The sequence below is a fragment of the Wyeomyia smithii genome, chromosome 2 (assembly GCF_029784165.1).
Source record: "Wyeomyia smithii strain HCP4-BCI-WySm-NY-G18 chromosome 2, ASM2978416v1, whole genome shotgun sequence".
NCBI lineage: Eukaryota > Metazoa > Arthropoda > Insecta > Diptera > Culicidae > Wyeomyia > Wyeomyia smithii.
This window is the reverse complement of record NC_073695.1, coordinates 208,451,849-208,464,977: the sequence shown is the minus strand read 5'-3', so window position 1 is coordinate 208,464,977 and position 13,129 is coordinate 208,451,849.

The following is a 13,129-nucleotide window of genomic DNA, read 5'->3' as shown; positions in this document are numbered from 1 at the left end:
ATTTAAAAATAAGTATTGTACTTTCAACGTAATGGAAATTTGATTGTTTCAAATAACAAACAATATGCTTGAAATGACTGGTGTAACTTGTTGGAACACAATTGAGTCAAATTCAATGAGGTTTATTTTTGAACTTAAAAATCATTTCTCCGCGTGTGGGAGTTAAACATACATCTATAGAGGAGCTGCATATAATAGATAACAAATATTTGAATTGAGTGCTCATTTTTCTTTCCTACTATTGCCCCTGGCATGAATATTTAGACTTTTGTGATAATCATTCATTGCCTAATTTCTTATTTCGCTCTCTTGAACTGACACCTTAGTAGCACAGTGGTAGTTTTGTTTGGTTCATTTTTTGTGTTGTTATTCACTCGCAACATTTAATATGTATTTTTGAGCATGCTTTAGTTGAAAATTGAAAACGAGGTTGAAAATCAAAACAAAATTAAGTGTTACAAGATTGATTGGGTGATACTGAGTATCGATACTTTTGAATCACGGTATACTTTTTCAATTGTCATTGTATCGATATCTGACCTCACGGTTTCAAGTGTACTTTATGAATTAAATATATATCGGTATCAAGTACTGAGCATTCAACAGTCTGACTCAGGATTCCGAGTTGTGCTCTCGTCGTGTTCGGTCACAATTTCATTTCGATCTCGATAGTGCCGACCAGTTAATCGCCTTCAAGGTCACCGTGCATTGTATTGCGTGTGCACTGCTGCTCGTTGCCGTCGTCTATTGAAGACAAAGGAACGCATCATCGCCTATTACTACCGTACGCCACAGACTGTACGTTGTGTCGCTACTGCGAGATATCCTGTACCCGGCGTACTGCTGTTTGGCTGTACTGGTGCTGTTGTGTGGCTGGAGCGGCTGCAGCTTTTGCTAGCGGACTCTTGTGTGAAGGACTGGAGATTGGCATCGCCCGTGCGCTGATTGCGGTGGAGAGCGGCTGCAGAAGATAAGTAGTTTCTTTTCTCTTGTTTTTTTTCTACAATATTATTTGTTGATTGGCATTTTGCGTGTGTGGCTTACGCGTCCAACATGGACGACGAACGCGGGGATGAAAACCCGCTCGTTCTACCGCCTAGCCCTCAAGGATACAAAGTTCCAAGGGTTAAGAATGGAACCCCGCAGGAAGCTACCCATCGGCTTAAGCAGTATCCGAAGGGCAAAGTTGGTATTGGGGCTGTATTTTTCCGGCCGAAAGTGAAAGCATTGAACACAATGCAAATATGTAAAGATCTGGCACGGTTTACAGCCGTGACTGAAATTACCAAAGTACGCCCGAATAAGCTGCGTGTTTTGGTGTCCGACCTCAAGCAAGCAAACGAGATGGCTGCTTGTGAGCTCTTCACGCGGGAGTACCACGTGTACATTCCAGCTCGCGTAGTTGAGATTGACGGTGTGGTCAGCGAATCGAGTCTGGCTGTCGAGGACCTGTTGAAGGCTGGAAAAGGCCTTTTCAAGGATTCTAGCCTTGAACCTGCCAAGATACTTGAATGTAAGCAAATACATTCAGTATCGCTCGACAAGGGTGTAAGAACTTACACCCCTTCAGACTCTTTTCGCGTGACTTTCGCCGGGTCTGCTCTGCCGAGCTATGTGCTCGTGGACAAGGTGCGTCTGCCCGTGCGCTTGTTTGTACCGCGGGTAATGAATTGCCTCAAGTGCAAACAGTTGGGCCATACGGCCTCCCACTGTGGCAATAAAGCACGTTGTGGCAAGTGCGGAGAGCAACATGCGGATGACGCCTGTAATAAGGGTGCTGAAAAATGCCTTTATTGTGGGCAGACTCCGCATGAGCCGTCTGCATGTCCCGCGTACAAACAGCGCCAAGACAAGATCAAGCGGTCTCTGAAAGAGCGCTCTAAGCGCACTTTCGCAGAAATGCTCAAAGAGGCCGCTGCCACCAAACTGGTTTCCCCGAATCTCTTCGAGGTCTTGCCATCCGATGAGTCTGATTCTGACGATTCAGTTGGGGAATCTTCTTTTGTTGAACCAGGGAAATCTAGGAAGAGGAAAAACCTTTCTTCTCCTAGGCTTCCTAGGAAAGGACAGAGAAGGTCTCCTGAAGTGACTGATACTAAGAAACAAAAAAGTGCTGTAGAAAATCCGAAGCAAACTCCTCCGGGATTGGCAAAACTGAATTCAAATAAGGAGTTTCCGGCACTTCCAGGAACATCAAAAAACCAAACTGTTCCTTCTTTTTCGTCCAATATTCAGCCAGAATCTGGACTGCTGAAGTTTTCAGATATTGTGGACTGGATTTTTGAAAATTTCAACATAACTGATCCTCTTAAAAGTCTTCTGCTGGCATTTATACCAACAGTTAAAACGTTTTTGAAGCAGTTGACTGCTAAATAGCCCCTCCTTGCAGCGATCGTATCCTTCGATGGCTTATTCATCGGCTGAGATGAAGGATTCTATCTCTATTTTACAGTGGAATTGTAGAAGTATCATCCCCAAAATTGATTCATTTAAAGTTTTGATTAATAAGCATAAATGCGATGCATTTTCCCTCTGTGAAACTTGGCTCACTTCAAATGTAGATCTTAGCTTCCATGATTTTAATATAATTCGCCTCGACCGAGACACCCCTTACGGAGGAGTACTTCTAGGGATTAAGAAGTGCTGTTCCTTCTATCGTATTAACCTCCCCACGGTCCCAGGCGTCGAAGCTGTCGCATGTCAAATGACAATACAAGGTAAAGAGCTTTGTATTGCCTCAATATATATTCCTCCCAGAGCACAGGTTGGGCAACGGCTGCTCTTTGATTTAATAGAACTTCTTCCCTCACCACGTTTGATTTTGGGAGATTTCAACTCTCACGGCGTGGCTTGGGGTTCCCCTTCTAATGATAACCGTTCCTCTTTGATCTATAACCTCTGCGACGACTTAGACATGACAATATTAAACAACGGGGATATGACACGCGTTCCGAAACCCTCAGCGCGCCCCAGTGCTTTAGATTTATCTTTATGTTCAACATCGCTACGGTTGGATTGCATATGGAAGGTAGTCCTTGATCCCCACGGTAGCGATCATTTGCCTATTCAAATTTCAATTGATAATGGTTCAACTCGCACGCGATCAGTTGATATTCCGTATGACCTCACACGGAATATCGATTGGAAATTATACGAGGAAATGATATCAGAAGCTGTCGAGTCGATTCAACATCACCCACCACTTGAAGAATACAACCTCCTCGCGGGCTTGATTCTCGACGCCGCGTTGCAAGCCCAAACGAAGAAATATCCCGGCGTGACGATCAAAGAACGGCCTCCCACTCCGTGGTGGGACAAAGAGTGCTCCGATGTCTACACGGAAAAATCCGACGCGTTTAAGGCCTTCTTTTGGGTGAAAGGTCAACCCGACGACTTTAAGCGGTATTTGGAGCTTGAGACCAAGTTCAAAAGCTTGGTCCGAGCAAAGAAACGTGGATATTGGCGCTGGTTCGTAAACGAAACGTCGAGGGAGACATCGATGAGCACTCTTTGGAACACAGCCCGAAGAATGCGAAATCGTATAACGGTCAACGAAAGCGAGGAGTCTTCAAGTCGGTGGATATTTGATTTTGCCAGGAAAGTATGTCCGGACTCTGTTCCTGCGCAAAACTTTGTTCGCGATACGTCTCCGGGCCACGATGCGATAGAATCACCTTTTACGATGGCAGAATTTTCAGTTGCCCTCCTGTCCTGTAACAATAACGCGCCTGGGTAAGATAGAATCAAATTCAACTTGTTGAAGAATCTACCCGGCAATGCCAAGAGGCGCTTGTTGAACTTGTTCAATAAGTTCCTGGAGCAAAACATTGTACCGCAGGATTGGAGGCAAGTGAAGGTGATCGCCATCCAAAAACCAGGGAAACCAGCTTCTGATCACAACTCTTATAGGCCGATTGCAATGCTATCCTGTATCCGGAAATTGATGGAGAAAATGATACTCCGTCGTTTAGACCATTGGGTCGAATCAAACGGTCTATTATCAGATACTCAATTTGGCTTCCGCCGTGCCAAAGGAACGAATGATTGTCTTGCGTTGCTTTCTACAGATATTCAGCTAGCCTATGCTCGCAAAGAACAAATGGCATCTGTGTTCTTGGACATTAAGGGGGCTTTTGATTCCGTTTTTAATTGACATTCTTTCGGGCAAACTTTTTGCATAATTTGTTGTCCGAAAAGCATATGCATTTTACGCATGGCGATTTGGCAACTTTTCGTATTAGCTACATGGGTCTTCCCCAGGGCTCATGCTTAAGCCCCCTTCTTTACAATTTTTATGTGAATGACATTGACGCATGTCTGGCAAATTTATGCACGATAAGACAACTTGCAGACGACAGCGTGGTCTCTGTTACAGGAGCCAAAGCTGCCGATTTGCAAGGACCATTGCAAGATACCTTGGACAATTTGTCTGCTTGGGCTTTACAGCTAGGTATCGAATTCTCTCCGGAGAAGACTGAGACAGTAGTTTTTTCTAGGAAGCGTGAGCCTGCTCAGCTCCACTTACAGTTAATGGGTAAAACGATTTCTCAGGTTTTGGTATCTAAATATCTTGGTGTCTGGTTCGATTCGAAAGGCACCTGGGGATGTCACGTTCGGTATTTGATGAAAAAATGCAACAAAGAGTGAATTTTCTCCGGACAATTACTGGATCATGGTGGGGCGCCCACCCAGGAGACCTCAAGGCTTTACCAAACAACGATATTGTCGGTGCTTGAGTACGGGTGTTTCTGCTTCCGCTCCGCTGCAAACACCCATTTAATCAAGCTGGAACGATTGCAGTATCGTTGTTTGCGTATTGCCTTAGGTTGCATGCATTCGACCCATACGATGAGTTTGGAAGTTTTGGCGGGCGTTCTCCCATTAAAAGACCGCTTTTGGGATCTGACTACTCGTATTCTCATCAAATGTGAGGTTTTGAACCCCTTGGTAATTGAAAATTTCGATAGGCTAGTTGAACTTAATTCTCAAACCCGTTTCATGACTGTGTATTTCAATCACATGTCTCATAGTATAAATCCTTCCTCATACACCTCCAATCGTGTCAACTTATTAGATACCTCTGTTTCTACTGTGTTTTTCGATACATCCATGATGGAAGAAACTCGTGGAATCCCGGATCATCTAGGCGTGCAGCAGATCCCTAAAATATTTTATAACAAATATAAAAACATCAACTGCGACAATGCGTTTTATACTGATGGATCACTTCTCAACGGGTCCACTGGCTTCGGTATCTTCAACAATAATTTTACCGCCTCCTACAAGCTCGATAATCCTGCTTCTGTTTACGTCGCAGAATTGGCTGCAATTCAGTATACCTTAGGGATTATTGAAACAATGCCCACGGACCATTACTTCATCTTTACGGACAGTCTCAGTTCTATTGAGGCTCTCCGATCGATGAAGGATGTAAGGCACTCTCCGTATTTCCTGGGGAAAATACGGGAACATCTGAGTGCTTTATCCGAAAAATCTTCTCAGATTACCTTAGTGTGGGTCCCTTCTCATTGTTCCATTCCGGGCAATGAGAAAGCGGACACTTTGGCTAAGGTGGGCGCAACAAACGGTGATATTTATAACAGACCAATTGCCTACAATGAATTTTTAAAATTTTCACGTCAGAGTACACTTGTCAACTGGCAGGCCTCGTGGGATGAGGGAGAACTGGGGAGGTGGCTACACAGCATCATCCCCAAGGTTTTCACCAAACCTTGGTTTCGGGGGTTGGATGTAGGACGAGATTTCATTCGCATGATGTCTCGGATTATGTCCAACCACTACGGGCTAGATGCACATCTCTTGCGTATTGGGCTGGCGAGCAGTAATCATTGCGTTTGTGGATTGGGGTATCAAGACATTGAACACGTGGTTTGGGTGTGTGCTGAATTCTGCGGCGCCAGATCTCTACTTTTGGATACCCTCAGGGCCCGAGGAATACAGCCCTATGTGCCAGTTCGTGATATTCTCGCTCAGCGAAACTTGCCATACATGCTACATGTTTATAGCTACTTGAAGAGCATCAAGGTGCCAATTTAACAGCGAAACAAAGAAAAAACCATGTTAGTTTTCAAAGAAATAGTTATCGGTTTCCGTTAAACTCTACTAAATGTTAGTTTTAGTATTAGATTTAGTTTCAGCTCGTAGTCGGCAGCGAGGGTAAAGAATTTGCCTTTAGATTATAAGATATTCTAGACCATAAGGCATTAGATTTAATTGGCTCCGTAAAACATTAATTTGTATTGTGCCGTGTCAAATAAATGTTGTGTGAACAAAAAAAAAGTACTGAGCATTGCTGGAGTGATTTCTTATTAACCTTTCAATGTAGCAGTCATGATGAAGTATCTTTGTCAATATAAAAAAAATTCTGTCAAACGTTTCGATATCGCTATTACCGATACCTATCACCCATAACTGTGAAATCGTTTGCGAAACTCGACTGTGATAATCGTGTATTACGGGGTAGTCTAAACTAGCATAGCATAGCATAGCATATTTGATCGCCCGTGTGTTGCCCGCGATTGACCAGAATCAGCTGAAATTGCACAAAGAATCATCAAAATGGTGCCTAGGAGTAGCAAGCCATTTTCAGTGTACAAATCCTGGTGATCTTTCTTTTCACTGGTCAATAACGTAGCTGGCCACGCCCAATGCAGATCAATAGAGGAAGGGATATCGGGTTAGTTTAATACTTGTTGCTACTAGAGACCAAGGAATCCTCTGCATCATCCACAAGTATCAGAGGAAGGAATTAGTGTTAGTGGAAAGGAATTGATCTGGATCCATCGAGGTTGATGGTGCGATCTTTTCTACACCAATTCGCGCACGATATGGTTACTTCTCGGCCTCTAGACAACGGTCACCAGGAGACGATATAAATAGAACCACGCCACGATCGCTGCATCGGCATACAGGAGAATTGAAGTTTCTAGTTATCTTCGGCAACCTACAATCGTTAACAGTCTGTATCACACCAAACTTCGCGTTTCATCCCGTGAATTTTTTAAATTTACCTAGAAACAAATAGATTTCGTAAACGCAACAACCGCACGCCAAACGCAAACTAAACAAACTACTGGTACCAGTGGTAAATGTTATACCGCGTTGTTTCATGACATGATGAATAAGCGCTCAAATAACCGATAAAGCGAGTAAGGGGAAAAAAAAGTCTCTGACCAGAGAGCCAATACGAGGCACACCCGAGCATTATACGATGTAAGGTCATTGATGTTTGGTCATTGAACTTCGAAACCGATGTATGAGGATAGTCACACTGAGCGCAGTCAAAATACCGCGAGCAAAGCCTAATGTAAAACGCGGTTACTTATGCACCATTCTTTTCTTGAGTAATAATCCGGTTCGGGGAAGAAAACCGACTAGGGTTACCGGCTAAGGAAATTTGCCTAAAAGCGCGGACTTTGTAATTTGCGGAAAATTTTATATAAACTATTATAGTAATACCTACTGAGTATAAAAACTGGCAAAGTTGCATGCCTTCAAAGCCAAAAAAACTTAGAAAAATGTCAATATGCATATCAAACAAAACAGAGTTCGAAGTTCATTTAATAAAATGCCAAAACAATCGCTATCAACATTCAATCGTATGGTCTATTGTTATGCCGACCAACGAGATTTTCAAAATTGATTCAAAAAAATTGTTCAGGTTTTACAACATTCGTCCAAAAGCTAGTAAAGTCATAAAATTTTAGCGTACCATCGAATAAAAAACCCGTAAAATTCGGGATGGATAAGATAGCTTGATCTACTGAGCTTGAGCTACCATATAACGTTGTTAGTAATACGGTAGCAAAATTAAAATGATATTGGCCGCACCGCAAGCGCTCTGTCCATCCTCCTATGGCGCACCCTGACCCACCTCGAACAGTTCTACTGAAATCGCTCAGATAATTTCAATAACAACCCGATCAAGCAACTATACGTTGGCCGCCGAATGCCAAGACCAAGCATAGGAAAGGCACTCTACAGGTACGCAGCATTGCCATCAGGCGTGCAACATTGAAGTGGCGTGGCTGCCCCGGCTGGGCATTTCATACATAGCCCCTCCGATAGTGCAAACATCTGGAAGACAACCTGAAGACAAGTGCCACCCATGTCACAGTCACTGCTCGTTGAACTCATATTATTGCAAAACATCTTCGAGACCAGAAAAAATAAGCTTGTTTCCGAAGTGCGTTGTCCCCTGTATTGTCTTGATAACATCACAAACACAAGCACCGGTTGTTTATATTCATTGACCCATAAAGTACACCTATGCTACGTAACAACATCGTGAGAACAAAAATATAACACAACTTTCTAATCGCGCTTATAGCACTCTTATATGACTACTGTCATTGTGAATTACTCTCCAACATGTTTTGTGTGGTACTTGGGAAAACTCATCCGGGCTGCAGACGCATTTACTCCAGAGTATTATACACTACCGCTGTACTCCGAATGACGCAGATACGCCATTCCGCCACGATTTTTTCTTACTTGTCAAATGAGAAAGCTACAAAACCTACTTAGTAAAAAAAAAAAAACTGGCATAGTTCCATGCGTTCATAGCCTAAAAATTCAGAAAAATGTAAAACGGAATATGAAACAAAACATAGTTCTATGTTTAATCACAGACAAACAGACGTACCACGAGATTTATTACCATGGGTCAAAATAACGGTCATTTTAAATGAGTTCCAGTCATGCGGAATATTCCCGCCGCAGCGGTGGTGGCGCTGATGTGCCTTTTCCTTTGAACTCAGTTGACAGTATTCGAGCACCGTGCTACCAAAATCAGCAGAAAAGCTGAAAGTTTATCTTTTGCGGAATATGTCCAGTAGGTGTCGCACAAGTTAGTCGGAACCACAATTTTCTTAGAATTTTGTATGCAGTGGTACGTCTGTTTGTCTGTGGTTTAATTATACAATGCCAAAATAATCACGATTAAAGACCAGTACGCCGACCAACTACTGATTCCATAGCTTCGACTGATGTCAGGACGGTCTCTTGAAAATTCATCACAATTGTCGAAAACTTGCTTGAAAGCAGCAACATTTAATCAAAAGCTAGAGAAGTCATAAAAAATGAAACACATAACATTACAAATAATTTGAAAAATCATCGTAACAATGTGTAAATTACGTTGCATTTGAAATTATATTATTTCACTCGCGCGCTACACTTTCTCAAACGATGTGGTGCCATCTGCCAGCAGATGGTGCTGTCTGTCTGTCTGAAGTAGAGAGAAAGAAAAAGTTTTCTCCTTGCGATGAACTCCGACACGTTGCACTCTCTGTATGCTCGCAACCGTCTCTGAGAAAAACCACAACACCACGCAGAACTTTAGGGCAGCCATTTTCAAAGCGGAAGTTATTATGAATTGTTTGACTTGGGAATCGTACATTCACTTCAAAAACACTGGACAGAAAGCGAAATATTCTCCGCCACGATTATAACATAGATTTCACTTTTTTCCGTTATGTACACTTCGAAAAAGCGCGACAACTTCGGACGAAAATGCAAACCACCGACACCCGACGCGTGTTCGCTCTCCTCCTGTATTGTATATATACGGAATTGTATACATACAGGAAAACACCTTTTGCTCTAACCCGCATAAACAAATACCATACACGAATTGTTTTCCGTATAGTAGCTTAACCATTTATTGAACAGTCACATAGCCATTTACATACCATATCAGCTTCAGTTTTGACCATCTAGTTTATAGTAAACTGAGAAAAAAACCATTTGGTGAACTAGGCGTTAGGTATGGTTACCATTCAAAAACAGCGATTTTCCCGAACATATTTTTTTCGATATTATACACGATATGGTAAACTAGTAATCCAAAATTTTGTACTAAAACTATTCTTCGAATAGTATAAATATGTTATTTTGCAGTAGTTTCCAGTTGTTCAGGTATCATTTCATGAATGGAATATTTATATTGGTTTATATTCTGATAATCGTTCGTGGAATAGTCGTGATATTGTTTTGAATATAAAGACTGTTAGTGGCGATTTCTTTATTTTTTGCAAAATCATGTTTTTGTTTTTCAGCTGCAGATATCATCACTTGCCAGCCATCTTGCACATTTCTTTTTGTGACTAGTCATATTTGTATTCTTCCAGGCTGCGAGGGGCGCAGTTTTGCATTCGTCGTCGTGCAATGTGGACTTCGTTCTGCTTGGAGATACTGGATAGAAAAAAGGATTGTATAAATACTAAAGCCGAAAGAATTGTGACCAATTTGATTACCTTTTATATAGTTTGACAAACACCTGCGACTACACCGTTTACTGGATCTCTTCGTTTTTCGATGGAGCTTCAACCGTTGAAGGTGTGGCGGACAAACAGTGCTCACTATCCTATGTGGGGATACTAAATATAAATAGTTTAAGTCATTCAGTTTAGTACAGTGTTAACTGATGAGGGACATTATCACGTACAGTTACCATACTACATTAAGTACAGTTAAAATCCTTACCGCTTCAGCAATGGTTTTTGATTATGCGGGTAACCTTAATAATATATCTTAAATTTCAACTCGATCGTTGACTTATTTCCAGCATATGTTTGTGCAAGCGCTTCAGCATTTGTATCTTACCCCTTGAACACGACAACTTGGACAACTTGAGGCGTTTCATAAAATAATTACACACGGCACGCACCTGGTCTATCGGTATCACGTTCCTGATTACAGCTATCTGCAACTCGTTTGAAAATATTTTGCTTGAACTTTGTAAAAGATCTTATGTAAAAATATATCATTAATTAAATATTACTACGGAATTAAAAAATCGATCTCTTGGTTCTAAAACCACAGCACGATTTTTACAGTCATAACGCATTTGGTAGCTGCGGTTGTCATTTGCGAATCTACCACCGCCGACCGATTCTAATTTTTTACCGCGCAAGGAATACTTTGGATTCGCACAAAACGTTTTCCGTGTATTACGGGGTAGTCTAAACTGATGTAAAAGTCGCAATAACATGTGAATGTTGAAAAAAAAACTGGGTAGATAGTAGAATAAATACTAGCTTGGACTTGATATTTATTAATATTTGCATCTAAAGATTACCTCAAAATCACGTATGTTATAGCTTTAAAATACTTACTCTGCAGATACGGGCGCACAGCTATTTTTTAGCCTACTCTCAATCTAAACTGGAGAATTTGATGCACAAGGATTTTGTGATTGTATCACTCTTCATCAATGTAGATTTTCGTTTCACAAATGACTAGGGCCTTCGTCATGCTGAGTGCGGCCCGGCGGAACAGTTCGGGATCTGTTTTGACGCGCGCGACTTTTTATTGCTGATATTATTCCTCACCGTGAGAAAAGACGCAGTTCGCAGATTAACTGTTGACTAGAGAACTTTCAAATAAGTATAGTTACGAAAGTTACGATAGTACGAAAGCGAAAAAAAGATGTAATGTAAACAACCAGACTCAATGGTATAAAATAGTATATTTAATGTATGATTATAATAATCTTTTAATTTGGGTTTTACAACCCACACTGCGGGATTACTCTGATCCTTAACATAGGGGGTTTCACCCCAGGAGCACTGAAACTCACCTAAGTGAAAACACCGGAACTTAACCGCATAAAGGCCAAATTAGCCTCTGTTTGACCACAACTTGGGAAACGCCAAAACTCTAGGATGATCCAAAAACTCCAACGCTCCAAAAGGGGATTGATTTTCTTTTTTCACTATAGAATAAAAACTCACGTCTGAACTCATAGGCTGACGCTGTCTAACCGAAAGTGTCAGTCCTGCTGACAGTTTATTCTTATTTATGTTCGCATCGTACGTAACAAGTGTTACTTGACTTTTTCTATCCAGCTTTTTACGCACCGCTATAATGCGTGTTCGTAATATGCGAACCTCTCTGCTTACGTCAGATTTGGGATTTCTGGAAAATTGGCAACACAAATGTTGCCAGATATATTTTTCTTTTGATAAAATATATGAAGGCTTCAAACTGACGTACACGCTCGTAAATAATAACTCATGAACTGAGCAACTCTGACTCAGTTTAGAACGATGTTCGTAGACGTCAAAAATGAGTAGAAGTCCTTTTTGATTTTGAGTAACTTTGACTCACTTTTTGGGTTCCCTTCATATAACTTCTTTCTGAGTAACGTCGCATATAACGACGTCCATTTGGAAAGATGATTACGATGTGCTTCAGTTTGTGACATATGTTTTTTAATTGTGTGCGCCTCAGAAGGCATTATAACTGTTTACTTTTATTACAAGGTAATTATTGATGAATATGTGGTGTCGTTTATTGCCGTGGCGGGTTTCTAGCCAGTAATGAAACTGAACTGTACCCAAAAAATGAGTAATGTCGTACTCAAATTTTGAGTAATAATGACTCATTTTAAAGGCGCCTAGTGTTACTCAGTTTTGAGTATTTGTGGAGTTACTCAATTTAAGAGTTGTTCCACTTTTTACTTAAATGCGTCAAATGTTACTCATTTTAGAGTTATTATTTACGAGCGTGTAAGCAGAGTTGTCAAAAGGGTAGGTTATTTATTACGAACTTTGCATTATAGCGTCCGCCATTATGGCGCGTAAAATATGGTTACTTTTAGAAAGGGCGTATGCCACAAATAGTAAACCTAAATAGCTACGTCACTATTTGGCATCAACGCCGGGCAGTGGGGCGCATGCAAGTGTTAGTAAGTTTCCTCCTCACCTTTCTTTTATGCTCGTTGGTGTATAGCATTTCTGTAAATAAAAAACACGTCGAAGTAAAGTGATTTGCTGTTGAATTCGCACTACTTGCCCAACATTTCAGAGTTGAATGGAAATCTTTCGAAAAATATTAATGCAAAGAACGATGAAATCAACAGCAAATCACTTTATTCTCTGTTGTTATGTTCATCTTTGTTGATATGCCTATGTTTGAGATACGGAATGTCAGTTAGTTGGATAATTATATAAATTCACAATAAATTCAAGAAACTTCTTTTGCTTTTAGATTTTTCATTTTTATTTTGTTTTAGATTTTTAATTCAATAACAAGATGATCCTAGAGATGATCCCTGTCACTGTATCGATGCAATCTCATTTCAGGATCTGTAAAAGAGTCGCTT